Source organism: Miscanthus floridulus, chromosome 18 (genome assembly GCF_019320115.1).
Source record: "Miscanthus floridulus cultivar M001 chromosome 18, ASM1932011v1, whole genome shotgun sequence".
Classification (NCBI taxonomy): Eukaryota; Viridiplantae; Streptophyta; class Magnoliopsida; order Poales; family Poaceae; genus Miscanthus; species Miscanthus floridulus.
In genome coordinates, this window is record NC_089597.1 from 28043527 (window position 1) to 28070424 (window position 26898).

The 26898-nt window shown below is 49.8% G+C and overlaps 1 long non-coding RNA gene across 3 annotated transcripts; it reads right to left on the minus strand.

The window, feature by feature from the left end:
* Positions 1-6143: 6143 nt before the first annotated feature.
* LOC136521476 (uncharacterized) lies at positions 6144-17496 on the minus strand. 3 transcript variants are annotated; one of them, XR_010775561.1, is made up of 7 exons: positions 17254-17496; positions 16400-16631; positions 16240-16319; positions 15647-15731; positions 9041-9081; positions 7288-7358; positions 6144-6334 (listed from the first exon to the last, which is right to left on the minus strand). It is a non-coding gene; the product is annotated as an uncharacterized lncRNA (long non-coding RNA). The 3 variants fall into 3 exon arrangements; XR_010775562.1 differs by lacking the exon at positions 16240-16319 and having other exon boundaries at positions 16568-16631; XR_010775563.1 differs by lacking the exon at positions 16240-16319 and having other exon boundaries at positions 8931-9081; positions 16568-16631.
* Between the last annotated feature and the right edge of the window lie 9402 nt (positions 17497-26898).

Sequence of the window (26898 nt, forward strand, 5' to 3'; positions counted from 1 at the left end):
GGTTGGAGAGGTGGGCCGAAGAAGCTGGTGAGCGGACGCCTGTTCTTAAGGGTAGACCTTCCGGTCGACGACCGGACTTCCCTTTCGGCTCGTTGTGTTTTAGTTTTTTGGGCCGGCCCATAAAATATATGTTGTTTTTCTGGACCGAGCCCGGACGTGGAAGACGGTCCTCGAGGGACCCCGGGTTTATGAACCCGACAGACTCTTTTTCGAGGACAGAGGGAGTATATGGTTGGGATTGGGCACTTTGGCTAAGCCATTGCAGAATGAGGGCAGCTCCATTCCTTCAGTCGAACCAAACTGACAGAACTCGAATACTCGATGACATGTCCATAGCTCCGGTGCTTCATTCGATGATTGCAGTAGAAAATTCAGAACTGAGAGGTTGCTAGAGCTCTGTGTCTGGCGACAATGATCTGGCCAGTCCTTTGCACTGACACGAGGCTCTGATGATTCGACTCATCTGTTCGGTTCAATTTTAAGTCTGACGATCAACGTCTCATTTTTTCATCCCACGGTTCAACTTTTCAGCAACACTGGAGCTGCTCGAGGACTGAAGAGGATGCTGATCTTTCAGGCGGGAAAAAAAGGTGGGTCATTTTTCAGATGGAACGAAGTGACCAACCCAAGATTGAAGCAGCTACAAAATCGTCACCATAATTACTCTATCTATTTGCTTTGGGGGGAAACTGCCTCACAAGGCACAACCGGCCTTTCATGCCATCCATGGTCGTTTGCAGCCTATGAGAGTATGAGGCCTCCTTTTTACAGTGTGTGAGCCGAGATGAACCCCATTTCCATTACTCTCATAATGGAAACACAACAGTTTGTGAGCAGAATAAGAGAAAGAGAAAGGGAAGAAAGACCACGAATTGCTATCATTCTTCCAATGTGAATGTCTGATTCAGATGTCTACGCCAAAATACGAGATAGAGTACCAGGCCTCCTGTCAGACTGAAAGTGCAAATTTCAGCTAGCCAGATATATCTTGCAAGTGAGCATTTGAGGATATATGATCTACCATATCAGTTTTTAATTCATTCACAGCTAGGTCTTTGCAGCGTTGCAACGGGAGCCAAGAAATTTTAGCATGACAAAGAAACCTGAAAAAAAAAACATGGTGTTTTGAGATCACCAAACACCACAATCCACCTAATGTTAGCAACATGCTATTCTTAGACTCATTGAGATGCATAGGTATCAATTTTTACATTTCGGTATCTCTAGAAAGCATAAATAAAGAACACTAAAAATACATGATTCAAGTATGTACTTCAAGAAGCAAGTATAGGATCGAGGATCCATGTTTTTCTTGTTACAAAAACAATAGTTAAAAAAAAAGATGAATTCTAGTTTTCCTGGCCATGAGCTAACAACGCGAGGTATGCTTCCCGGTCCATCTCAAATCCGACCAAGTTCCTCCACTGGTCGCCCTCGCCATCGGCCACCTTCTGCACCGTTTCATCTCGGAGGTTAAGGGTGAATGTGCCACTGTGTCCGCTGCTTTCTCCCATCGTGAACAAGACAAGGCCACTCTTCTCACCGAACCATCGTAGCTTGAGCGAGGTGTCTCGGCATGTCATCTTCATCTGGTGCATCAGGACGCCCTGCTCAAAAGAGCTTGACTCCAGTCTACCAGTCTGGAAGTCATCTCCCTGAATCTCGAAGTATGATATTTTTGCACAGAGGATGTTCAGACCTGCACGGATGCTATAGTGCATGAAGAACAACCTGTTGTCGGGCGAAACGCCCAACAGACGCTTCTCGGGCCAGTAATGAGGGACATCGTACGGCAGCAGATGCGCGTGCATAGCCTGGCCGTTCGGATCTTGGGCGTCCAGGTCCAGCCGCACCCCAAGAGCACCATGGTCCAGTGGCCAGAAGGCCACGCCGCGCAGCACGACGGCCGGACCAACGTGACGCAGCTCCTGGTCGGAGACATCCACGGATGACTTAGCCTCTGTTCCCCAGTTTCCAATGTCCGAGGCGTAGCACCGGAGCACGGTGAAACCCGGCCGGTTGTAGACGAGCAGCAGACGAAAGAACCTGGTGGAGCCCAGTGGATCGAGGTCGTCGCCAGTGAGCAATGTGCAGGCATAGCTGACGGGTATGTCCTTGCCAGGAAGGGGCGGTAGCACGGAAACATCCCCAGTGATCGGGTTGCAGACACAGAACGTCAGCCCATCGGTGCGTCTCCGGCGCTGAAGCGCCACGACGAGACGGCCACTGCGGGAGGCGACGAGGCGAGAGTAGTCAAAGGTCCCGCTGTCCAGATCGTCGCCATGGAACAGAGAGCCGATGCCGGAGCGGTGGTGGCAACCTAAGAGCCGACTGCCAGAGCCCATGGCAAGGAAGCGCGCCACGCTGCCCCGTGTACGCGCGGCGGGTCTATCATTCTCCTGGCAGAAGAATCCGACGGCGAGCTGGGGAAGGAAGCGGCCAAGCGGCGGCAGCAAGCGAGAGAGCGCCGCGGCCCTTGTGGCCACGACGCACGCCCACCGCGCGCATGTGGCTGCGCAGCGCACGACCTCTGCCGTATCCGGTAGCCGGGTAAAGATGTCAGCGAGCGCGTCGTCCGGGAGGCATGTGCCGTTGGTTTGCAGGCCAGCGCGGCGGCGATCCCCTCTCCTGTATGGCTGAGCAGCAGGACTAAGCCGGTGGCGTCGTCCGCGCTGCGGCCGCGGCATCGTTGCGCAGGACGAAAGGACGATCGAACACAGATTTGAGTGCCTCACTGCCTTGCCTTGTGCGGATGATCACGGCTGAGAATTTATGCACCGAACGACTTGCCACAGGGCCGGTTCCGATTCCTAGCCGAACAACGCATGCACCTCTTAAACGGACACCGTTTCAGGTCGACTCCGATTCTGCAACATGTAAGAGAGAAAAGGACTCGCACCGTCGCACATGCATGCTGTTTGTTTTTTTTTTTTTTTTGTAAAAAAAGATAAGATAACAATATTTACCAGATATAAATGCCCGTGCGTTGCAGAAAAAAAAGGTTTGCAGGGGCGGATCCAACATTAGCCAAAGGCTAGAGCCATTACATTAGACATCAATGCTAATTGCGCTTAGCTATAAAAACGATAATTTATCAACAGTAAGGGCTAAGACTAGGGTCATAGCACTAGTGACCCTAGTGCCCGGCAGGGCTGCTCATGGCACGATGCGCATGGATGGGCGCGAAGGGCTGGCGGCCAGAGGTTATCGCGGGGAGGAGGAACGGGAGCGGCTCATTTAATTACATAAAGCATAGATCTAAAGTTACAGTAAAAAAACTTTGTATTAAATCATACCATATTATATATTCACGGTGTAGATCTACTCTTGTGGAGTCCAACAAAATTAGATTTTCTATTTTATGATTTTTCTATGATTTATTATGATTTTTCAAAGATTCAGCCAATATAAATAAAAAAGAAAAAGAAAAAACCGTCTTTAAATCACTTATAACCGGGCCAGTGAGGTAAGATGGACGGTTTTAAAAGTTAAGAAATGTGTTTTGCCTGATTTTGGAGTTTAGGGAAGAAAAACAAACTTTTGCGAAAGTTGAGGGAGGCAACCTGAACTTTTTCGTTCCTGTGTTACGTGTCTCCCCGTCAAGCTGGGCTTATTTCTCCTAATCTAGGCCTTATTTGGGCTATGTTCTTCCTGTGGCTAAATGCGATACGTGGAGAAAGTTGAGACAAAACCGCCGAACGGCAAAAGACGAAGCCGCCGACGAGGAGCACGGAGACTCGACGAGCTACACCCACAGCCACGGAGAAGCCGCGCGACTCGCAGCGAAGCAGAGGGAGATGCTTCTCGAGGAGTTGCTCCGGTGCCAGCTCCACGAGTGGTGCCCGGCCTTCCGCCGCCACTCCATCCGCACCGTCATCATCCCGCTCCCCGCCGCCTTCCTCCAGTACCTCGTTGACCAGCCGGCCTACCCCGACCTCGACGCCGACGATGACACTGACGAGGAGCCGCTCCCATTCCTCCTCCCCGCGATAACCTCCGGCCGCCAGCCCTTCGCGCCCATCCATGCGCACCACCCCGTGCCTATGTCGGTGTGGACCGATATCGGGCTCGATTTTATCGAAGCACTCCCACACGCTTGGGCGAAAAGTCGGTCATCCTCACAGTGGTTGATCTGTTCTGTAATTACTGTCACTTCATCCCACTAATTTACCCATATTCTGACAGAATTGGTGGCGCGAGCTTTCTTCGCCGAGATTGTGCGCCTCCATGGCGTGCCCCGTCCATGGTCTCGGATAGGGACCCGGTGTTCACCTCCATTTTTTGACAAGAACTCATGCGCCTGACGAGCGCAGAGCTGCACATGACATCGGCCTTCCATCCATGATCAGACGGCCAGATGGAGGCCGCCCACAAGGTCATCGTCATGTACCTCCGCTGCCTCACCGGAGATCATCCCTGCTAGTGGTTGCGCGGGGTGTTGTTGGCAGAATACGTCTACAACACCACCTACCAGTCCGCCCTTAAGGACCACGTCGTTCAAGGTCTTCTAAGGCCTTGACGCCCGGTGAGACGCGTGTGGTGGTGGTGGTGGCCAAAAGCATGCCGAACAGGGATGAACTCCTCGCCAACGTTCGTTACCGCCTCGAGCAGGCGCAGACAATCTACAAGCACCACACGACAATAACCACCGCGAGGCCCGCTATGTTGTTGGCGACTGGGTGTGGCTCCGCATTCGCCATCACGCCCCGGCCTCCCTCCAAGTACCATCAAAGGGGATGCTCAAGCCTCGGTTCTATGGGCCATACCATGTCATCGAGGTCATCAATGACGTCGCCTACCGCCTCGACCTTCCACCATGCGCCAGCCTCCACAACGTCTTCCATGTGGGCCTACTGAAGAAGTTCGTCGGTACCCTGCCGGTAGCACCGCCGCCCCTGCTAGCTACCCACCACGACGCTGCTATGCCAGAACCAGAGTGTGTTGCAGGCACCTGACTCGCCCCGGGGTGTCCCGCCAGGTGCTCATCCACGGGAAGGGGGAACCTACGGCATCAGCAACTTGGGAGGACGTCGATAGCTTCATCGACCGCTACCCGCCTTTCCAGCTCGTTAGGGGGGTGACATGTGGGCCAAGCAGTACCAGCATCGGACCCGCGCAAGGGACTCCAAGAGCGTGCACAAGCGTGGTAGAATTTAGGAGGTTTCCAATCTCATCCGCGCATGCGGTCAGTAGAATTTAGGAGGTTTCCAATCTCAGCCGCGCATGCAGTCAGCCGCCATGCAGGTTTCCAATCTCAGCTACGCATGCAGGCGCAATCACTTAGAGCAACTCCAAGAGACTTGGTAAAATTAAATGCTACATTGTAAGACTTAGCTATTATGTAAAATAGAAAGCCTATTTAAAATGTAGAGTTTTACAATAGTCTAGCTAAATTGAAAAACACAAATAGCAAACATGACTCGCTAGATATCCGGCTGGGAAAAATAGAAAACAATATAGACAAGCTGTTGGAATACTTTTTTGGAGCACAATAGCTATAAATGGCTTCACGAATACACTTACCTAATCTGTTGGAGTTGCTCTCAGTAGAGAGGATCAAGTCAAGCCTAGAATTTAGGAGATTCCCATCTCCAAGTTGTCAGTTGTTTATCCGGTATAATGGGTTGTGCTGTGGTAAAAGGGTCACGAGCCTATTTTTGGTCCTTTCCAACAGGAACGTAAAAATTCTCCAACAATATGATCCAAATAGGAGACCCATTTGATGAAATGGGTTGTCCTATGGTAAAAGGATCAAGTACCTATTTTTGTCCTCTCCAAAATAGAACACAAAAGACTCCCATGCATGCTCGACCGCAGTTTGAGCGGCGTGGCTAAATCTAGGCGCAGCATACGGCACGATGCGGCTTTGGCAGGTGCGAGAGGACGTATATTTGGGTCACGCCTCCTCTCGTTCGCAAAATGCATCCTTTTTAACACTAAAGTAACGTGAAGCACGCATTTTAGGTTTAGGTATCATGATGCATAGATTGTTGCAGATAGTCTAACGCACTCAGCTTGGATTAAGCAATAACACTTTACTCTCCTATCTCCCGAAACCCCGACACCCTTGGCGCACAAAAAAAAAGAACTAGAGGCTTGCATGTCTCAAAATTGTTCTAACACTTACAAATCCAAAGAAAAAGAAAAGCAAGCATTGGAGGAATATTTTAGTAAATCAGGCTGCTTTACAATCTCATATCAAAGCTATTAATGCATCTAAAATTAGTTCAATCACTTCCAAAAGTTCAAGTAATTTTTTTTTTTTTTTTTTTTGTGTGTGCATGCCCTTTTTTCAAAAAAAAAGAAAGAGAGACATAGATACACAAGTCCTTTCCTGCAAAAAAAAGAAGCAATGTTATTGAAAATAAAAGTCTTATTGTTGTTAATAAAATTTGCAGACAAGAAGCTTAATTATCCTTAATCACTAGTTGCCACAACAAAATCCTAGCAGATATGATATATATAGCACCAGAATATGACGCTTTTTTTAAAGAGAGCTAAGCCACATTATCCATAATCCAAAACAAAATCTTTAGCTTATTGGATCACTGACTTGAGTGCCTGAACACGTATACTGGAGGCCCCACAATACACCTTTGACACCAATTTATTAGCATCACATCTCTCTGGCTAACTAATTCAAGAGACTGAAAACGTCAATATGCACAATAACTCCATTGCTGAAAAAAAGAAAACTCCCTAGGGACACTAAGCCAACAACCTAAGTTGCAATTTCTTGCCTCTTACTAGCTGAACTTAAAGATCTAGATTGAAGCAATTTAAGCCTAGATTAAACAAGCATGGTCTGGTTCTCACCTAATGTTATATTCACATGTAAATAACATGTCTCCGAAAACTGAATCTAATTCAGAATACTCAGTTGACTAAATGTGATTGAAGCCAACATGTTTTGCATGCTTAAATGTCAGATCAGCCTTGGTAATGTATGCATGAATGAATGAATACTCTAAACAGCACCTGAAAAGCATTTATTAAGCTATTGGCTATTGCATTTTAGACTTTCAGTTGATTATTCTCTAGCTAAGGGAACCCAAAGTTTACTAATGGGGTACCATAAAATAGGAGCATCAACAACCAAACAATGAAGGTAATTATCTTTCTACTCCAGATTATGATGTCTGACCAAGTAAAGGTGCTAAGTCTGATTTTTATGATAAGAGTTACAAGAATCAAATATCAATACTAACTTTATCTAATTCTCAGGTGTGCACACTGCACACTGCAGAAATCAGCGTTGTGGAAATAAATAAACACAGCTACAATCACCTTTCCACTTGACAAGTGCTCCAACCTTGCCAATGCGAATCTCGTTCTGCCTGTTGTTGTGACTGCACAACCTGCAAAAGAGCATGATGTGTGGTTGCATTGGAACTAAAATCAAAGCATTAATCTCTATGCAGGATAGGGTATGCATGACGGCTAGTACTAAGGAACATACACCTAGTACTACACAAAACCAAGGTACACCTAGTACTATGCAAAACCAAGGATTGAAATTTTCAATCAGATTTCTGGATAGCTTTGCCTACAGCCTACGCCACTAGAGATCTGAAACTCTACGCTACAGAAGAACCTAATCCAAGAGCTTTTAGTTCTACACAAATAAATTTATGAGAAGACTAATCATCAAGAATTGCAGAGTTATGTCTCTTGCCAATTAATCCATCCTAGAAACACAACTACAAATCCTCAATCCATTTACATTTCAGAAATTGAAGACTTCTTTTTACCAAACAGAAGAACCTAGAAACACAACTACCAATCCTCAATCCATTTACATTTCAGAAATTGAGGACTTCTTTTTACCAAAGAAAAGATGACAACTATCCAATCCAGGATGGATCTCCACTCTGGTCCAACTTGTCGCGAGACTAGGAAGAGAGTGTAGTTTCTGCACAAGAATGTATGATGTTGCGGCAAAAGAATGGACTTGCTGCTAAAATCCAAATCCTAGAACAATAGAGATGGATGAACAAGTGAAGGAGACAGGAAGTCATGAAAAAGTGCAAGGCTCACGTGCTCAAGTCGAGAGCCGGCAGCCGGAGAACTTGGATGGTAGCCGGAAGAGTCAAATCTTGGAGCTGATCTTGCGGAGGCGGCGTGTGGCCGGCAAGAGGGACGATGACAGAGTGAAGGCTAGGATGGGATGGACTACTGAGTGAGAACGGTGGCGTCGCTCCGTCGTGACCCCCTTGCGCTGCTGCATGCTAGCCGCTGTTGCTTTGCGCATCGTCGCTGAGTCGGCAAAGGGCCGCCCGGCCTCGGGCATCAGGGAGAAGCTGCCATGGGGAAAACTCGAGGGTGGGGTTGCTCTCCCCCTCCGCGTAGGCTTCCAAACGGAATGGTTAATTTGCCCGTGGCCAGTTTCCTCGCGGCTCCGTCCCGGGGAAAAGGCCAGGAAAGCCCCGTGGATTGAGCTTTCCAAACGAGGCCTAGAGCAAATCAGCAAGGACATTCAAGGGGCTTTGGCAAAAAAAGAACTATTTATGTACAACCAAGAAAACATGTCTTCTGAATAGTATAGATACTACTCTGGACCACATCAGCCTGTTCTGCTTTGAATTCTCATCCCACACATGACATATTCAAACCTCCTAATGCTACACACTTACGCATAATGAGAATTATGCATGGATAGTAAGATAATTAGTAAGAAAATAAGTAGCCTGACCTAGGTATAGTAACATATTTATTTTTCAAATAGTACATGCTTGCTGAGTTGCTATAGCAACTATCAAGCCCGTGAGCTCATCTCTTGGCATGATTTTTCTGTTTCTGCAAGGCACAGATGGCACTTGAACCCAATCATGTTTAATTGTTCGCCTTGATTATAACTCCTAATTTGATCAATATTGCCTACATGCCATATTTTTAATCAGCAAACAGCGGAAGGGGCATGCAGGGTATACCAAATTGAAAAAGGGGGCAGGCGGATATAACTGAAAGCAATCACTTTGTAGCATCGCTTTATAAAAGCAATCAGAGTGCCAATGTGTGAATTATCTCTAGCAGTGCATACCAAATTGCTCATGCTCGTCCATTGCATCCTCCATTAGAGAACTGAAATAAATTAGTTAAATGAAGGAAGCCCAGCAAAACTGTATTAATTAACAGTATATAAGTGCTGAACTGTATTTGATACTTTAAATGACAAAGAGTGGTCTATGTCAAAAAAAAAAAGGTAAATGAGCAAACATATCAAACAGTAAGAAAAATACTTTTCACCATACGTTTGAGGATTTAAAAACAGTAGGCCCACTAACGAATACTTCTTCCAGACTTGCCATTGTGCAAAAATGACATTAACTGACTGCACATATGCAGCTTTGTTTTACAGAGAATTCATTCTATTTCTTGAAAGATTGCTGCTCATCTTACATGGAAGGAACATTTGATACAATCAAGATAGGATATGTGCATGTGTCTGTAAAAGCAGGAGCTAGTTCCCCCTTTGATTTTGAAGAAAAGTGATAACATTGTGAATGAAAATGCAAAAGAATGAGAAGAAAAAAAAACATCTATCAAACGCGGCATTTGCAGAATCACTCAACATTTTTTTTGACAGAGGAAAAACCCAACTTTTATAGAAAGCCCAAAAGGTTCCACTGTTCAAGCAGCACAATACAACCATGCTGGAAAAAAAAGAGTGCTGGGGATGCTAGCTTACATTCAGAACCAATTTCAAGGCAGCATTTGCAGAATCACTCAACAATTTCAAGACAGCATTTGCCGGAGCTGGAAGCGTGCGCGCACACACACACAATGATTCTGTTATGACCGGCATCCCCTACAGCCGTCGCAGCCCAGCTAAGGGCTAGGAGGGAAGCCGGCCATCAAAGGGCTATGGCCCATATAATTGTCGCAATTATAGTATTGCTAGAGGGTTATTTTATAATTATCGCTATTAGAGAGACATATAAATATTTGTAAGACTCTATTTGGGAGATTAAGCAGAAACATACTATTGTTTCCGGCTTCCTCAGGGAGCCGGGAGAAACCCTAGCCGGGTGAAACCCTAGCCGCCTCCTCTTTCTCTCTCTCGGCAGTTGCAGCCACGGCGCCCTCGCGCCGTCCTCGCCCACGTCCAGCCATCTCGCATCCGTACAACTTGCGTAGCCGCTCCGGTAGGGATCCTAGCCCTATCAACCTGGTATCAGCATTGCCTGGTTCGATGACGACTGCTCCTCCGAGTTCCTCCATCCCGGTGACCACTTCGCCGCCGACCGCTGCGTCGTCGGAGTTGTCGGAGGCGTCCCCCGCCTCTGCCCAGCCCCTGACGTTGGAGTCGCTGGGGGCCAAGGTTGATCTGATCGCCAACGCGGTGGTCTCCATGCAGACGGCGTGGGCCGGCCTGCTCCAGGCGCCTCCATCGCCGCCGTTTCCCGCACCACCACTGCCTCCGCCGCCGATGCCCACGGCACCGATCCTGACTGCGCCAGCGACTTCCTACCCCTACGGCATGCCGTCGATGGGGGCCGGAGTTCCGCTCCATCTGTTGCAATGGCCGGCCTCGCCGTCACCGCTGCCTGATTGGCTGCAGCCGCCCGTGACGGCGTCTGCTCCGCTCTACTCGATAGCCACGTCGACAACCCCATCACCCTCCACGACGATCGCGACAACAGCGGTTCCAACCCTGCCTTCCGCCGGCGGTCCTCTCTCTGGGGGGGTGGACGGCTCGCTGTTCTTCGGGGCGCCCTCTTCCTCGGGCGGCCAGCAGCAGGGGGGCCTTGACCTGGGCCTTGGTGCTGCCCTCGCGGGCGCCCAGGCGGGGCCCAAATTCTACAAATTGGAGTTTCCTACGTACGACGGCTCGGCAGACCCCCTGAATTGGTTGAACCAGTGCGAGCAGTTCTTCCGCGGTCAGCAGACGCTCGTATCCGCGCGCACATGGCTCGCGTCCTACCATCTTCGGGGTGCTGCCCAGACATGGTACTACGCCCTGGAGCAGGACGAGGGCATGCCCCCTTGGGAGCGCTTCCGCGAGTTATGTTCGCTCCGCTTCGGGCCTCCTGTTCTGGGCACACGGTTGGCGGAGCTTGCCCGCCTTCCTTTTGGTTCTTCCGTGCAGGATTACTCGGAGCGCTACAATGCCATCCTGTGCCACGCCCGCAACCGCTCCGCTCGCCAAAAGGCGGAGTTGTACGTTGGCGGGCTGCCGGACCAGCTCCGCAAGCAGGTTCAGCTCCGCGCACCGCCCGACCTCCAAACCGCCATGTACTTGGCACGGGCGTTCGAGGATTGCGTATCTCCACCTGCCCCGCAGCCTCGTGGCGCCCGGCCGCCCCTGCGGTCAACCTGGACTCCGCAGCAGCGAACGCCAAGCGCGGGTCCTCCTCCTGCGGCCGCCGCTCCTACACCGACCCCGGCGGCGCCCACTTTTCGTCGGCTCTCTCCGGCCGAACAGCAGGAGCGCCGTCGCCAGGGGCTGTGCTTCAACTGTGACGAGCCTTACGTACGCGGGCACGTGTGCAAGCGCCTCTTCTACCTGGAGGTCGACGACTACATCGTGGAGACTCCCGTGGAGGCAACCGAGGACACCCCTTCCAGCGAGTTAGCCGGCCCGGAGATGGCTGCCGCTAACGCCCTTGTGGTCTCCCTCCAGGCTGTTGCAGGGATTCGGGCCGCCAACTCCTTGCTGCTGCCCGTCGTCATCAAGGGCGAACGCTTCCTGGCCCTCCTCGACACGGGCTCCACCCATAACTTCGTGTCGGGGGAGACTATGCGCCGCCTGGGGCTCGTTCCTGCGGGTGGGGAGCGCCTGCGGATCACGGTGGCCAATGGCGACCGCATGCCTTGTGAGGGCATCGCGCGCAACGTGCCCATTCGCATCTACGACGAGGACTTCGCCATCACGTGTGTCGGCCTCAACTTGGGCGGATTTGACTTCATCATCGGCTTCGACTTCATCCGCACCTTGGGCCCCATACTATGGGACTGCGAGGCCCTCACCCTGTCGTTTTGGCGCGACGGCCGCCGCGTCACCTGGCAGGGAGTGGCCGGGGCGGTTGCACCCTCTCCAGCCCCATCGGCACAGCTGCTGGCCGCGGCTGCCTCCGACCCACGGCAGCCGCTGCTGGACGTCCTCCTCCAGCAGCACGCCGTCGTCTTCACCGAACCCACGGGCCTTCCGCCGGCGCGAGCGTACGACCACCGCATCCACTTGCTACCAGGGCACCGCGCCGGTGGCGGTGCGCCCTTACCGCTATCCCCAGCTACAGAAGGACGAGCTGGAGCGGCAGTGCGCGGCCATGCTCACCCAAGGGATCATCAGGCCGACCACTTCGCCTTTCTCGGCGCCCGTCTTGCTGGTGCGCAAGGCGGACCAGTCGTGGCGCTTCTGCATTGACTACCGCGCCCTCAACGCCAAGACGTCCAAGGACAAGTTCCCGATTCCGGTGGTCGATGAGCTCCTCGATGAGCTCCATGGAGCTCGCTTTTTCACAAAGCTGGACCTACGCTCGGGGTATCATCAGGTGCGGATGCATCCCGACGACATCGCCAAGACGGTGTTCCGCACTCACCACGGCCACTTCAAGTTTCTGGTGATGCCTTTCGGGCTTTCTAATGCCCCGGCCACCTTCCAGGCCCTGATGAACGATGTGCTTCGCGACTACCTCCGGAGGTTTGTGCTCGTTTTCTTCGATGATATCCTCATCTACAGCTCGTCGTGGTCCGAGCATCTGCAGCACATCAACATCGTCCTCAGCGCCCTGCGGGCGCACCATCTCCACTTGAAGCGCTCCAAGTACTCGTTTGGGGCGCCATCCGTGACCTATCTTGGCCATGTCATCGCCGAGGGCGGATGTCGCCATGGACGCCGACAAGGTCGACGCGGTGGCGGCGTGGCCTCTACCTCGCTCGGCCCGGGGCCTTCGCGGCTTCTTGGGCTTGGCGGGATACTACAGGAAGTTCATCCGCGACTTCGGCATCATCGCGGCCCCGCTCACGCGTCTCTTGCGGCGAGACACGTTCGTGTGGGACGACGACGCGACGATGGCTTTCGAGGCGCTCAAGCGCGCCTTGACGACGGGGCCCGTGCTTCAGATGCCGGATTTCGACGCTACTTTCGTGGTCGACTGCGATGCATCGGGCGTGGGGTTCGGCGCCGTCCTCCACCAGGGCGCGGGACCCCTCGCCTACTTCAGCAGGTCATTTGCAGCTCGCCACCTCAAGCTCGCCGCCTACGAACGCGAGCTCATCGGCTTGGTGCAAGCTGTGCGCCACTGGCGCCCGTATTTGTGGGGGCGCCCCTTCCTGGTTCGCACTGACCACTACAGTCTCAAATTTTTGCTTGATCAGCGTTTGTCTACCGTCCCATAGCACCAATGGATTCAGCAAACTTTTCGGCTTTCGACTTCACCGTGGAGTACCGCCCGGGCCTGCCTCAACACCGTGGCGGACGCTCTGTCACGCCGCGACAGTGAGGGGGTGGCGCCTGTACCTTCGCCGGACGCACTCGGGGCAGCGGTGGCTGTGTCCGGGCCTTCGTTTGACCTCCTCGACGCCATCAGGCGCGCTACAGCCGCGGCGCCAGATGGCCAGCGGCTGCTGCAGCAGCTCCAGGCCGGGGAGCTCGCGGAGCCGTGGCGCCTGGACAGCGGCCTCCTCCTCCACGGGTCTCGCATCTTCGTGCCGGATCACGGGGACCTCCGCCACCAGGTCCTCCTGCTGGCTCATGCCGCCGGCCATGAGGGACCCAGAAGACGCTGCACCGCCTCCGTGCCGAGTTCTACATTCCGCGGGACAGGGCACTGGTGCGAGACTTGATGCGTTCTTGCACCACGTGCCAGCGCAACAAGACGGAGGCGTTGCAGCCAGCGGGACTGCTGCAGCCCCTCGACGTGCCCTCCCAAGTTTGGGCGGACATCTCGATCGACTTCATCGAGGGGCTGCCCAAAGTCGCCGGCAAGTCGGTTATCCTCACCGTCGTCGACCGTTTCTCTAAGTACGCGCACTTCATCGCGCTCGGGCACCCCTACACGGCCGCATTGGTCGCCCGTGCTTTCTTCGACGGCATTGTACGGCTCCACGGGTTTCCGCTCTCCATCGTCAGTGACCGGGACCCCGTGTTCACCGGCCACATGTGGTGGGACCTTTTCCAGATGGCGGGCGTCAAGCTCCGCATGAGCACCGCCTTCCACCCTCAGACGGACGGCCAGTCGGAGGTGGTCAACAAGGTGATTGCCATGTATCTGCGCTGTGTTACAGGTGACCGGCCTCGGGCATGGGTGGACTGGCTGTCGTGGGCGGAGTATTGCTACAATACTTCTTTCCATACCGCCCTCCGCGCCACGCCTTTCGAGGTCGTCTACGGTCGACCACCGCCGCCCATATTGCCGTACCAGTCGGGAACGGCTCGTACCGAGGCCGCCGACGCCATACTCCGCAGCCGCGACGAGATGCTCGCTGAGGTCCGTCAGCGGCTCCTTCAAGCCCAGCAGCTCTCCAAACGCTACTACGACTCCAACCACAGGGATGTGGAGTTCGAGGTGGGCTCGTTGGTCTGGCTGCGTCTCCTTCACCGCACCACGCAGCAGTCCCTCGACCCTCGCTCCAAGCGCAAGTTGGGGCCGCGCTGGGCGGGACCGTTTCGCGTGCTTGAGCGCATCGGTCGCGTCGCCTACCGCCTCCAGCAGCCCGATGACGCCCGCATCCACGATGTTTTCCATGTGGGCCTCCTGAAGCAGCACCGCGGTGATCCCCCCACTGCCGCCGGCGTCCTGCCACCGGCTTTGGATGGCCGGGTCCTGCCAGGCCCGGAACGCGCCCTGCGCGCTCAGCAGCGCCGGGGTGTTTGGAAGATTTTGATCAAGTGGCGCGGTCTGTCGGCAGATGATGCAACGTGGGAGTCACTCGAGGAGTTCCGCGCCGAGCACCCCGATTTCCAGCTCGAGGACGAGCTGTTTTTGCAGGCGGGGAGAGATGTTATGACCGGCATCCCCTACAGCCGTCGCAGCCCAGCTAAGGGCTAGGGGGGAAGCCGGCCATCAAAGGGCTATGGCCCATATAATTGTCGCAATTATAGTATTGCTAGAGGGTTATTTTATAATTATCGCTATTAGAGAGACATATAAATATTTGTAAGACTCTATTTGGGAGATTAAACGGAAACATACTATTGTTTCCGGCTTCCTCAGGGAGCCGGGAGAAACCCTAGCCGGGTGAAACCCTAGCCGCCTCCTCTTTCTCTCTCTCGGCAGTTGCAGCCACGGCGCCCTCGCGCTGTCCTCGCCCACGTCCAGCCATCTCGCATCCGTACAACTTGCGTAGCCGCTCCGGTAGGGATCCTAGCCCTATCAGATTCACTCAGTACTGTGTGATTGGGATGTTGAAGACAGGAAGATGAAGGCATGGGAAACAGAGAAAGAGTGTACCTATGTGTGCTGGAGACAGTGGTAGCATAAACATGCCAGACTATGATTCGTTCAGAATGAACACTCATCCGTGAAGGGTTTAACAACCAATTCATTGTATAACGATAACCGTGAGAATGATGTTTATACAGGTTCTGTTTTATGAAACTGAGTGTCCAACAGCTTTAACTTTTTCTTGAATTAAACCAATAGTGTAATATTTTAAAAAGACTTGATAACCACTTGGACCATGCACACCTTTAGCAACTTACCATGAAAACCTAGTCACCTCACACAACTGCAGCATGAAACAATTATTCAGTCAAGGTCCTATGTTTTTTCTCCACTTTAGAAATTCTGTCCAAAAGCAATTATAAGTAAACTTATTAGGAGATAGGAATATGAGTAAACTGCTAGTCATGCCTGAAAATATCACATTGAAATCGATACAAATGCTTGAAATAAAATCACAGATGAATTCAGGACAGAACATGTCAACTAACTACATAAAGCATTGAACCTGGAGAACAGTTAATCTCCTGATATTCAAAGTAACTGAGTTCCTTAGAAGTTAGAACATGTTATAGATAGAGAACAAAATAAAAACTGTAACACAAAGAAAACATACTAAGATGGTACAGTGTATATATCAAAGGGAAATCATTACCAAGAACAGGTCGAGCTAAACTTTCACATCAGTAAACTGGCTAGACAGTGGAATTTTTTCATAGATGGTAGTGGTGTGCAGGAACACAATTTCCAGGTCTAAAGTCCAAACAGAAAAAACATTAAAGAACACACATCTGTACACCTCTTAGGAACATTGCAGGTCCAAGAAAATAATAACATACGCATCAACAACGACCTTAACTGCCAATCAGCATCAATCACGAAAGGAAGAGCAGCAAAGTTTGCCAGAGATATTGCTTACGACAGTTGACAAAGCTACAGAAATAAGTAAAATATATCAAGAGAGAGTTTGTAGTGAAACTGAAGCAATCTATAATAAAAAGAAAGGGAAGCACCAAATTATGTTCCCTTTAAGTTGTATTTATTGGGCTTTGTTTCATCAACAGCACAACTAAGATGGACTACATGAACCTGGAGTGACTGTTGCACACAAAACATGATTATGCAATTTACTATGTTGTGCAGAACTATACATCAGTTATTGCAAACAAATGTATACGTACAAATCAAATTCATGTAACATTGTCCAACAAAGCAACAACTTTGTTCAATATCGCACTAGGAAACCTGAAACACCAAGAAATAACCGTGTGAGTGAATAACTAAACATTTTGGTTTACACAAATGTAAAACAAGCTCAGAGAAATGCCTCATGGCCAAATATTAGAATTTGATTTGTAACTTATATTTTGCTTCAATAAGACAATACATATGTCACAGGCATCGAACTTAATATACAATCGACAGTTTCCCGAAAGAAATATGATGATGATATTTGAGTCGCTTAGTGGTGCTCAGAGGGGAAATCTTAGGTTTGTCGCTCCTTTTATCACACTGCCACAACTTCGCTTGGCCATTTTTAAGGTTCAGCATTCGCCAGGTGTCACCAAAAAATTGTCCATTAATTCTCAGCAATGCATATTAATTCTTGAAGCTTTATAACAAATCTCATAGCTCGAGGCCAGGCAAACCGCAAACCGAGACAATGAGACATAATCCAAAGGGCTATATCAAAAAGCAAATATGCAAGTTAGATGGCAGTTCAATACATCTGGTCTGCTAGAGGCCCCCCGCAAAGGCCTCGCAGTTTTGTAGCATCATGGAGGAAATAATCAGGGCAAGAAAAAAAAATTAACCGCGTTAACTTTCTAATAGACAAATAATAGAAGAAAATCAAAGGGTACTCCACCTGCCACCCTCGGTGCTGCCTGGCGTCCGTTCCCGGCATCGGTTCCCGCCACCGGAACGCGCCCTCGCCCAGCCCCGGCCTTGGCCTGTCCCAAACAAGGCGCTACCGCCACGCCGGCTAGGCGGCGGCGGTTCTAGGGCTTGGCAACAGTACAATTGATGATGGGATTGATTTGACGAGCAAGATGGGGTCGATTCGTCAATTTCTTGGCTGGCCCAATCAGCCAATAGCCCACTAGGGCCCTAAGCCCTTTGGCCCAAACACTTTTTTCTCCAACAAACTGCGCCATGACCCATGAGCCCATGGCGCCTCGCAAAGGAAAACAACTCCGTCATGGCGGCCACGGCGCAGCAATCGGCGTTGCTCCGCCGTCGGCACCGGCGCATAAGACGATTATATTATACATACAGAACAGAAAAAATGCCAGCTATACTCTACTTTATATTAGAGGGGCAAAAGGCACTGTGAAAAAGGGGGGGAAAATCCACATATTTTGAAGCAAATAAGTTGCTTTGCCTAATGCCTACACATCTCAAATTTGATCCTGCAAACTTATCAAATCAAAGAATTTCTAAATCCTCATCAAAAGTTTCGCACGTACAGTTTCCAGTTAAAGACACTGAAAAATTCGATCAGTAGTTACACACTACTCAGCTATCTACTCCTACAATCCTGGGCTCCCTAGACTTCCCCAATTCTTGGTCTTGTTGACTGAATCTCATTCTGCAGGTTCTCGAAACCAGATGACATGGGCCTACAAAGTACATCCATGTTTAGTATCTAAAATAAAATATTTCATATCACATAAGCATGCTTAGAACCAACCGTTACCTTGCAAAACAGAGAACAGTAATTGTATTCCACGCCAATAAGGTTCATGCAGTTAATGCATAAATTGCCCGGTTCACCTATCAAGGGGTGCTGCTGCTCCATTCTGCAAACCATAACTACGATGTCTCCATGTATCTCAATCTTCTGCTACCACAAAATGAAATGAAAGGAATTAGTGAATAGTGATCACACAGACCCAACCCATTCCATAACTCTGTTCGACTATGAAGCGTCTTATATTAACATTCAAATGCGCAGGACTCTAACACAGAATTTAAAAATAAACCTTTTTCGAAATGATATACAGAAACATTTTTTTTTGAAAGGACACAAAAGAAAAAAAAAACTAGGACAATCAATACAGTTTGGGTTACCTGGATATCTGCTGTCCAATCCTCTGGAAACCCCACCAGATCCTGCATTGGAGTCAAAATAAGGTTTTCATGCCTCACAAGATGAATCAGACTCCCCTGGTGATGATGAGCTCCTGCGTGATTTGTGCAACAATCTGACGAGAACAAAGTGCAGCAAGCAGTGCAGAAGATGTTCGGCAGAACTTGTTCGCCAAATTCGGTTCTGACGAGTGCCTCCATCCTTTCGCGGGCATGGCGATGGCCGGTCGCTACTGACTGCAGCTGCATGCAATGTCTCAAAAGATCAAAAGTCAAAAGCAAGAAAAACTTAATCGCTGCATGGAATTATAGCAAGAATCGAATGAAGATCCCGTACACGGCAAGAGGTACAGCAGTATAAGCAGCGTGTGTGAGTCCGATCACCGCAGTTGGTGCATTCCAAAGCCATTCGGTGCCTCGGCAAGACCTGCTGCCTCGTCAATGGGATAAATGCATTTCCTGCTTCACGGAGTCTCTGGACTCCTCTTAGATCATATCCTGCACCCTTCAGTTGCTCTACTACCACAGCAAAGCAATGCCGAACCCACTTAATCTGAGAAAAATCGCAAGAAAACTGTCCGTGAATTGCAAAGCAACAGAAGAAGCTACAGGTGGCAACCAAATAGTGGGTGTACCTCTGCAAGCCCGCAGGCTTGGCCCGGGTGGTGGCTGGTCGTATGGGATGGGCAGCATTTCTTGCAAAAAGCCTTCCCGCAGGAGAAACAGAACACTTCCTTCTGACATCCGCGCCTGAAATCTTGATCGAGAAAGGTCGCCAGGTAGTCGGGAGCTTCCATAGGTCTTTGTCCAGCAAGAAAGATTGTGTGAAAAAGAATCTCGGCTCTCATCGATCAACAAAGAACAGGGGGGAAAGATCCGGAGAAGAACGGGGAGAAGAGGTACTTACGGGCTTACGGCGAGAAAGTGCCACCGACGGCAACTTTCTGTCAGCTAGAAGGATAAGAGCAGAATCCGAATGGAATAACAGGAAGGCAGAACGGGAGGAAGCAAGAACCGAGTTGAGGAATTGATTTTTGTCCGGAAAGAAAGATTGTACGAAGAAGAAGCTCGGCTGTCATCAAAGAAAGAACAGGAACAGGGGAAAGATATCTGTTATTTGTTCGATAACTCCTTCCAAGAAGAAAGATCCGGAAAAGAACGGGGAGAAGAGCTACTTACGGCGAGAAAATGCTATCGACGACTAACTTTCTGTCAGCACGGAGAATAGCAGAATCTGAATTGAAGAACAGCAAGAACGGGAGGGAGAACCGAGTTGAGGAATTGGTTCAGAGTTCAGTTATTCGACAAACGTCAATGTACCGCCCTTTATATGGGCCTAGGATCTATTGCATCGACACGGCCCAAACCGCACACGCTCATTTTCTGGCTTAACAATTGACAGCCTCTCTCGTTGCTAAAAAAAAAGGGTTATTTTGATATAGGCCATTACAATTCTCCAAGTATTGAGAAACGCCATTATAATTCACATATTCGGAGATTTGCCATTACAATTCCATCTCTCCCGCATCCATGCTATTTTCTACGACTGTCGCGTACGAGGCCCACTGTTTGGCACGTATGGCTACGGAAGGCATACGGACGTCAAGTCTCCGTCTCCTCCGACCGAGGGCCCGCTATCGCTCACACGCAGGCCGCCGCGGATGAGCGATTGAGCGCCGTCGCTCCGCCTCCGGCCCCCATGGGCAGCCGCCAGCACGGGAGAGGTGTGCGTCCTCTCCATAGATGGTGGCTCGGCGCCGCGCTGGTGGCATGGAAACTTCAAATTAAGAATAATACCACCCCTCACAAGTTAGCCACAGAGTAAACAAGGTATAAAGAATATATCTAGAAACTACAACCCTGCAACACAAAGTTAGAACAAAGAATAAATATTTTCAGTACTGAGCTCTAATACCGGACGTGTCCGGTATATACGATTTCTGCAGATCAGCCCCGAACTTGCTCTTTCGATTTCTATCTTCAAACCAAATTGCAGGCACCTACTAGAGATGACAATATACACAGAGAGCCTGCACAAGAGCTGGAGCAACACAAATATCAAATAAAATACGAATTGAGACACGATATTTGTTTTACCGAAGTTCGGACTCGTTTGAGTCCTACTCTCTGTTGAGGGAGCTGCCGGCGACCCAGCGAAGGTCAGCCCTAGAGGGTACCACGAAGGTCACTCTAGCCGGAGTCTTTTCCAACTCATTTCCTCCTTCCACTAGTTGATTCCAAGGCAACGGAATAGATCGTTACAAACTTTCCGAGGCACACCATAATCTCTCGGGTGCTCTCTGGCGACGCCTAGCCGTCTAGGACCAAAGAGAGGGTTTGGGAGAGTTGACAAGGCTCAAAAACGTGTATAGCAACCAACAGAATCAGCAGCCTCCAAAGGTGGAGACTTGGGGGTATTTTATAGCCCACTTGGAAAAACTAGTCGTTGCCATACCGGACACTTACACTGCGCCAACGGTAACTAAGTTACAGTGACAATGTGAGACGTCGGAACTCCCGATGAATGTCGGAACTCCCGACCCTTAGCATATTTTGAAAACTAGGTAACTGAGTTGAAGTTTGTGAGTTGTCGGAACTCCCGACGCATGCCGGAACTTTCGACCGTCGGAACTCCCGACTCACGTCGTAACTCCCGACCCTCAAGGCATTTTGAAAACTAGCCGTTGGCCTCTGGTCGTCCATACTGGACACGTCCGGTATGACCACCATAGTGAACTCTCCAAGTCAGTTAAAATGCGAGATGTCGGAACTCCCGACCACTGCCGGAACTCCTAACCGTCGGAACTCCCAACGAACCAACCCGAGAACAACAATTTTACCATTGCTGGGCAAATACCGGACACATCCGGTATCAATACCGCCAGACCAGCAAGAAATCAGTTAGCTCTTTTGTCCCTCAAACACTCAAAACTCACATGGGTTGGCTTGAGCACTTATGAAACATTATCTATCAACATGATGCACCCCTCTTAATAGTACGACATACCTATTAAACTCAAGATTAAAGAAAAACAAATTTATACCGCTTGAGTTGACCTCTTTTGAATTAATGTCGTCTCTTTCAATCTTCATCAAGTAAGGGTGCCAACATGTTGATATTGATCTTTTCACTTGAGCATAGCCATCTTGAGCACGTGACTTGATTCCATTCATCAAATTTGAATAATCCCAAATGTATCAAGTCACTTCCATCAAATACTCCAATAGTGATTTGATACTCCACATAAACATGGCCATCATAGCTTGATTAGTACCTCAACTAAATGCAAGTACTTCCTTCTTCACCCTAGCTAGGTTCTTCGGCCGCCAAGCCATCGCTTGCCCTTCACTCTTGCTTAGTACCTCGAAGCCTTTCCTTGCTATCTTCACCATCTCAAGCCATCAAGTCACATCTTGTGTTGAATCATCCATTCATGTATTGTTATCTTTTTTATTTCAATTTAGCAAGCTTCAAATATGAGACCATTCCATATGCAATCCCTCATGTCTCATTAATTAATACTTACGAGCTTGCTTTCACATAGTACATAGAAATCCCACAATAAATAAGCCTTTGCATAAATTCCATTTGCATTATTGTTTTGTGCTTGAACTAGATTGTTTATACAACAACACATCATTTTGGCTTTCATTAAGTACCTATGAGATAACCTATTACGTGTCCACACTTAGCAAACGGGTTAGACCTTTAATCACGTTGTCATTCAATCATCCAAAACCCACTAAAGGGCTAGATGCACTTTCACACACCCCACGCTCTCCGGTGAGGAGGTCGAGCTCGCCGCGGTAGGGACCGGCATGCTCATCAGCCACGCCACCGTCACGCGCCTAGACGCCGTGCTCAGGCCCGACGAGGTCATCCACGACATCGAGCGCCTCCTCATCCCGTGCTCCATCTAGGAGGGCTTCAACCGCCACCGTAGTCTCACCGCGATCTCAGTCGTGCTACCCACGGGCACCCCCGAGGTGGACCTAAGGATGCACCGCCTCAAGAAACCCACGTTGCCGGTTCCCCTCGGCGCGCGCCCTGTGCTCCCGATCTAGGACGCCATGGCGCCTAGGCCCTCCATCGTGCCGGCGCTCGCGTCGAGGCTAGGCTCCAGGAAGCACCACTTCGACGGGCATAGCCAGGTCAAGGACTTCATCCAGACGCTGCTCCTCTACGGCGGCTACAATGAGCTCACCCACATCCTCATCAACCTCACCTCCTCACCACCGAGATGGGCCGCCTCATCTCCGAGGGCTATGTCCTCACCGTGCTCGCCCCCAATGACGAGGCCATGACGCGCGCGCGGTCACGGGCGAGCGACTCGCCACCGCCGCAAGGTGCAGGCATGGGTTCTCGGTCGCTGCTGCCGTGGGAAGCCGACGCCGCACCGTCGTGTCAACATTGTGCCGGTCGATCTCCTCCTCGGAGGGGCGCACCTCGTCCGTGAACTCACACGCGGCCGCCAGCACCGAGGTGAGCCATAGCAGCGAGGAGAAGTTCGTCATGGGTGAAAGGTCCTTGTGTGGTTTCAGTAATTGAGTGACAACCTAGGTGGACTAATTATGTTTATGTGAGATACACAGGTGATTAGTCCATAGATACATATGTGTGAGCAACATATGCCATGAAGGTGAAAATGGCTTGGAGATGTTGCAAAGCTCACATATGTGATGATGAAGGAGCTCATTGCACATGAGACATGACATTGAGTCATGTGATCAAGGTGGAGAAGATTAAGACAAGACTTGGCTTGATGGATCGGTTGCAAGCGTGAAGGGCAAGTCAGAGGCTTTGGAGCGATGGACCGCGTGGCGGTGAAGCTTGAGCAAGACTTGGCACCGATGGACGAAGGCAACGGTGAAAAACAAGTGATGTCAAGATTGATGAACCAATATGATCACGTGATGATATGAAGTGGATCATATCATTGTTGATCATGTTGGTGCATGTGTTGCATCAACATTGGAGGAGATGGAATGGAATGCGCAAGATAAAGGTATAACCTAGAGCATTTTATTTCACCAGTCATAGGTGTGTAGAGAAGTTTATGACCGGGTTTAGGATAGATGGCCATACTATCAAGAGGGGCAAACTTGTTTGCATATCGGTCATCTAGTACCGCTCGAGTGATCTAACTTTGCATCATCGCTAGGATTGAGTGGCGTGGCAAGTTGAGTGGCTAATCCTTTGAAAAATGATTGTGAAAATGCTAACACACATACACATGGTGGTATACACTTGGTAGTGTTGGCACATTTACAAAGGAGATGAAGTTGGAGTTGATGTGGATCAACTCAGCGATGGAACGGAGGTGAGAAGGGTTTAGAACTCCACTAGCGGAGTGTCCGCCCGTAGAGTGTGGACAGTCCGATGGTGCCACCAGCGCCCTATACAGAAAAGATAGGGTCTCATAGAGTGCACAGGACGCTGGTCACGCAGTGACCGGACGCTGGGGTCCTGTGTCCGGTCAATGGTGTTAGACAGCGTGCATTCGTCGGTCATCGATCAGACGCTGGCACTAGAAGTGACCGGACGCTGGCTGTGTGTGTTCGGTCAAGGTGACGTGTGATGATGCAGGTAGAGCAGTGTTGCTGGTGGTGACCGGACGCTGGTTCTGCGTCCGATCGCGATCGACCGGATGCGTCCGGTCATGTCTGGTACCTTACTGGAAACGACTGGACGCTGGGGTTGCTATGTCCGGTCAGTTCAAGCTACTGCGTCCGGTCATCAGATGACCGTTGAGATCGGATGAACAGTGTTTGAAGAAGGGGACACGTGGCATGCATCGCACAACCGGACGCTGAGGTCCAGCGTCTGGTCGATCGGACCGGAGCGTCCGGTCGTCCTGACTTTTGCCCAGTGAAGGAGTAACGGCTCTATTTGTTTATGGGGTTATAAATAGAAGCCATGGTCGGCCTTGGTGAAAGCTCTAGTTTGATTTTGGTTAATTGATGAAACCCTAAGTGCTAACCTAGTTTATCAAAGTGATTATGAGATAGGTAGCACTACTCCAAGTGATGAAGCAATGACGAAGATCATGACGATGGTGATGGCATGGTGATGATCAAATGCTTAAACTTGGAAAAGAAGAAAGAGAAAAACAAAAGGCTCAAGGCAAAGGTAAAATTGTAGGAGCCATTTTGTTTTAGTGATCGAGACACTTAGCGAGTGTGATCACATTTAGGTCGATAGCCGTACTATTAAGAGGGGTGGAACTCATATCGAAATACGGTTATCAAAGTGCCACTAGATGCTCTAACTCATTGCATATGCATTTAGAATCTAGTGGATCACTAACACCCTTGAAAATGTTTATGAAAATATGCTAACACTTGTGCACAAGGTGATACACTTGGTGGTTAGCACTCTTGAGCAAGGGTGAAGAAGATAGAGGAGTAAGGAACTCAGTCTCACTATTTTCACTGTGACCGGACGCTGGTCTTGGGTGGACCGGCGTGTCCAGTCAGGCGTAGCAGTGAAGACGCCAGCGTCGGTCTATTGACCGGACGTTGGGTCTGAATTGACCAGACGCTGGAAGTCTGGGTCCGGTCGAACTGACGGGTCAGCATAGTATCCAGGGTTTTGCACCAGACACTGAGGTGTGTCCGGTCGAGGTGGACCGGACGCGTCCGGTCGAAGAAAACCTAGTTTGGAACCTTACTGTAAATGACCAGAGGCTGGGGGTCCAGTGTCTGGTCACTTATGCCGGAGCGTCCGGTCGCTACTTAGTCATTGCGATTGGGTGGTTCCTGTTGAATGGACAATGACACGTGGCTTACATCGGTTGACCGGACGCTGGGTCGAGAGTCCGGCCAGTCTAACCGGAGCGTCCGGTCAGCCCGCAGTGTGCTCAGTGAAGGGGTACAACGGCTCTATTGCTTGGGGGCTTCTATTTAAACCCCATGGTTGGTTGAAGCTCATACTCTTGCACATTTTTATTGACATAGCAACCTTGTGAGCTTAGCTAAAGCCCTCCCACTCATCTCTATCATTGATCCATCATCATTGTGAGACTGGGAGAGAATCCAAGTGCATTGCTTGAGTGATTGCATCTAGAGGCACTTGGTATTCGTGTTGCGCTGTAGATTTTGCTCGTTACTCTTGGTGGTTGCCACCACCTAGATGGCTTGGTGCAGCGGTGGAGGATCGGCATGAGTTGGTGATTGTTCGTGGCCGTCTTCGGTGATTGTGAGGGGAGTTGTGGCTTCCCCGGCGAAGTGCCCAAAGGTAACTCTAGTAAATTACTCATGTCATTGAGTTACCTCACTTGTGGGTAGGTTCTTGTAGTGTCCAATCGTGTAGACGAGGTTTGTGAAACACCTCTTAGCCGCCGAACCACCAAGTGTTGGTCGACACAACGTGGACTAGCATGTTGGCAAGCACGTGAACCTCGGGAGAAAAATCGGTTGTCTCTTGCCATTTGTTATTCTCCCGGTGATTGGTTTCATACTCATTTTGTAATTGGTTCATTCCTCTACACGGCGGTATAACCATCCTACTTACTCTTTTATATTCTTGCAAACTAGTTGTAGCAAGCTCTTTAGTGTAACTAGAATTGAGAGCTTGCTTTGCTATTTAAGTTTGCTTAGTGGAGCTCTTTAGAGTAGAAAGTTTGAGAGCTCTTAGTGAGTAGTATCATAGCAAGTTGTGTGTCTAGCCATCATTGCAACTAGAATTGTTGGATAGGTGGCTTGCAACCCTTGTAGAGCTAGAGCAAGTTTGCATTTTGCTATTTGTCATACTAATCAAATTGCTCTAGTTCATTTGTAGTTTTTTAAATAGGCTATTCACCCCCCCCCCCTCTAGCCATATTAGGACCTTTCAAGTGGTATTAGAGCCGTGGTCACCGTTTGATTAAAGGCTTAACAACCTCGGTGTCAAATTATGGCTCAAGTTGTGTTCAACCATGTGGGGGGCAAACCACCATTCTTTGATGGCACCTGCTATGACTATTGAAAGAGAAAGATGAGGATGTATCTTGGTTCAATCAATGATCAAGTATGGGAAGTAACCGAAAATGACTATGCTATCATTGATCCCGATGATCCAACCAACCAAGATAAGATCAACAAGCAATGCAATACAATGGCTCTCAACACCATATACAATGCCATTGATTCCAAGGTGTTTGAGCAAATCAAGGATTGTGAAAGAGCAAATGAGGTATGGAAGAGATTGGAAGAAATTTATGAGGGCACACCGGCGGTGAAGAGTGCCAAGTTATATATTCTCAAGGATAAATTGACAAGCTTCAAGATGAAGGAAGATGAGAGCATTCCGGAGATGTTCCATCATTTACAAGTGATTGTCAATGATTTGAAGGCATTGGGAGAAAAGATCAAGGATGATGATGTCTCTCATCGGTTCTTGATGTGCCTACCTCCAAGATTTGAGATATTGAGATTGCTCATC